Below are 3951 nucleotides of genomic sequence, written 5' to 3' on the forward strand. Positions count from 1 at the left end.
AATATCGGTGAGACCTAAAGTAAAATTTAATTTATATGATCTTTTTGTCTGTATAATAATCTTTTTGTTTTGTTTAAAAATATCAATAAGATCTATAAGAAATTTTTTAATTCACGTCGACAAGAAATGCTTGTTGGTAGACCTAAAATTAAAGTTAGGGGTTTAGTGACCATACCGTGAAACAATATATTGGTACCATGAAAGCATAGAATACAGTGGAAACGTCCATCTAATGAATGTTAATGTTTATTGAGGGAAAAATAATAATGAATGTTCAATGTACACTATCATCATTTTGTTCTTGAGGGGCCTTGGTTGGGGAGAGCATATGTATAAAGGCATGGGTAGAAGTAATGCTACGTAACCAAGGAAAACATGTTGATGGTACTTGTTATGAAAACACATTTCTACTTCCTTTTCAACAATTAACTATACCAGACAAAACTTATTTCTACTTCCTTTTCAACAATTAACTATATCAGACAAAACTTATTTCTACTTCCTTTTCAACTATTAACTATATCAGACAAAACACACCTCCTTGTGAATATTGGTTGTCTGTATTTATTTCCTTCTTAGTCTTTCACTTTTAATTTTAAGGTAAACTGGTAAAGAAGTTGCGCAACTATTTTTTGATATGATAAAATTAATCTTTTTAAAAGAATCACAACATTGTTAAACGTAAGTCTTTGAATTTTCCGTAAAAGATTCATTAGCTCTGTTGGTAAAGACAAATGATATGAAAGCATGTTGATTGTTAAAATATGTTTTTTCATGTTTAACCACTTTACTTGAAGCTATTTTGAGAGTTGTCTGTCTCACGGTAAAATCTCAAGTTCTCAATCTCACCAATGGAGAAACTCCAATCAAATTTATGCATGCATGTTTCTCTCATACCTAGTTGTATACTAGAACATCATGTGATATAAGTATGGATCTTCCCTCTTGTGAGTCAGTTAAGAAATCCACACGCGTCTCTTTCTTCACAGATACTCTGACCTGTCAAAATATATCAAATAAGACATTCCTAACAAGGTCATGTTAGTATTTGAAGCCTGAAAACTCTATACAATAAATCATGTGTTTCAAAATGTATCCAATCACGTCTTGCGACAAACAGGGAAAATCTCATCAATAAGAAATAAGAGAATCATAAGGCGATATCTAACGATAATACGATACTCTATTGATGGCATGTGTTGGCCTAACCCGTCAATAGTAATAAGAAGAGAAAATCCTAGGCATGTGTTGCTTGCAAACAACCAAACATTGTTTTCTGTCTTGTGGTCATATCAAAGATTACTTCCATGTCCTAAACACTTTTATTAAAAAGGAAACTCGTCAAAATATGTTATGCTTTAGGAGGGACGATGTCCTTGTTTGTAAAACTACTAAGGTTAAAATTTGGAATCGCAACTCTAAGATCATCTGAAGCTCTGTCGAAATCATAGTTCATACCATATATCTCACTCTCTATAACATCCAAGATTTGGCACTAAAAGCCACAAAAATCGCGTGTGTTAGCATCTATTGTCGAGTACTACCTAATCCCCCAAATCTAATGGGTAAAGAATACACATTCAATTGAAGATCCCTAGAGAAAGGATCTCCACCAACCACGGAGTCTTCAACCTCCTTTTGCAACTATTTAACAAACCAAATAGTTTTTTCTCCATATGATTAGGTTGACACGCTCTTGAGTCAAAAATAGGTTGACGATACCCATACAAGATAGAAGTAAAAGAATTTTACTCTAAGGATCTCTTAGTTATGACAGATTGTGCATTAACTCAACATCTCTAACAGCTCTCCTCATGAAAAATTTCTCGATAAAGCTTCCATCTCGACTCACAACCCCTTCATAAAACTTCATCCCCAATATCAACCTCCAGATATTCCAATGGAACAACCCCCTACCAACAAAGTTTATTACTATCACACAACGCCCAAAAATTTTAGTCTTACAAATATTCAATTCGAGACCTAATCTTGTAACTGTCTCCCGAATAATGTCAAGAGCATTAGTCACCTCATTTGAATATCTATGATGATATCGTCTTCAAGATATACCACACATAAAGGAGAAGCTTAAAATCACCTTCAACCTGATGAACGGGTGGGTGTGACACAAGAGAAAAAGAAGTGGCCCTAAGGGTCACCTTGTTACACTCTAGTTGTTAACATAACATACCGGTCTCCAAGGTACAGCATACTGTCCAACCATAAAGAAATTCAACCTACAAAGAAATAGATGGAAATATCAGTCTCACTTTGCATAGAAGGGCTGGTCGATCTACCATGTTAAAAGCATTTGAGAAATCTATTGTGATCATTGCCAAAAAACCATTTTCATGTTCCTTTGGTTAACACCTTGCTGGTACTATGCAAAATAACCTCAACCCCACCTGATACACTAATCCTAAACTGAAATTCATTGAGATAGCGTGTCACGTCTTTACTGACCCCTTTCATATAAACCTTGGTTACCAACCGTCTTCAAATAGAACCTACAATAATTGATCGTATTCCACCATCATGTTTTAATAACAAAGCCAAGGGTGCAAAGACAACAAAACCTACCAAACTCATCGAACATCTTCCTCTCATCCATAAGTTAATAATTAGAGTGGTTACACATAAAAAATATCTTGCCACAACAAAACCTTCTCCGCACAATTTGTCTAATATAAGTTGTGCTTGCAAATCATCTCTACCCCATGATATTCCTATGAAAAGTGATTTAATGCACCTAAAGATAGTACCAACTTCAGTCACTAGAGAAACTTCAGAACAAGGTGGTCTATACATGTGAATAGCCTCCAAAATTTTCATTGTATTTTCATTATTTGAGTCATTCCGAATGACCCTAACACTTTCACGACTGTTGTTATATTAAATAAGAAGTTTATATTTAAATCGATCTAAATTAAACTACTATTATTTATATATATATATATATATATATATATATATATATATATATAAATTTTTTGTATTAATATTATATATTATATTAATTTGTTATTAAATTTTCTTAATACTATTTAGTATGATATTTTTTTAATCCATTTTTTTAATATTTCAAAATTATCTATGATGTCCATTTTATAATATTAATTTTTAAAATATTATACTAAAATTATTATTTTATCGACTATTTAATATTATATTTTGTTTTTTTTTAAATAATTTTGCAATTTATGTATTTAAAAATAGATCAAAATTATACGGTATCAAAATGAGTTGGTTCAAAATTTTTAAATTAATCATCTAAAATAAGTCGCATATTTTTTTAATTTTAAAATTAAATATATTTTATTTCAAATTCAATATAAATCACACCGCAGACACTAGTGGGAGGATGCTTGGGTCTCAAGGGTTTGCTCCCCTTGAGGTCTTGAGTTCGAAGGTGTCTAGGACCAACTTTCGGAGGCTACGTGGGGCAGTAATGCTCTCGGGTGGATTAGTCGGTACGGAAGGAAGGAGACCACTCTATAAAAAAAAATTTAATTTTTAAAATAAAATATTCGACATAATTCAAAGATGAAAGATTATATTATAAAGGCCTAAAACAAAAACATATTTATAAAGATTAAAACTAAAAAAAGACTTAATATTTGAATAGACCATTTGCATAATTAAAATGTCATTTTATTTTGAATATGTGTGTTATGCATTTAAAAGTAATATATCTCTAACAATCTCTCATTAAATACAATTCATATAATAAAAGATTATTCAATAATGGTTGTTATATTGGAATCTTCAATTTTCCTTTATTTGAATTCTAGCACATGCCAGTCTTTTTGTTAGACTATTTAAAAACTACATATATTGTCTACTAAAGAACAAAAGATTATGGTCGCATCTTGTGAACTGACAATAGTGAATCTACTAAAGTGCTATTGTCTTTTTTTTCTTTCTTCTTTTCTTTCCACTAGAACAAATGTT

This window comes from Vicia villosa, linkage group LG1 (genome assembly GCF_029867415.1).
Source record: "Vicia villosa cultivar HV-30 ecotype Madison, WI linkage group LG1, Vvil1.0, whole genome shotgun sequence".
Classification (NCBI taxonomy): domain Eukaryota; kingdom Viridiplantae; phylum Streptophyta; class Magnoliopsida; order Fabales; family Fabaceae; genus Vicia; species Vicia villosa.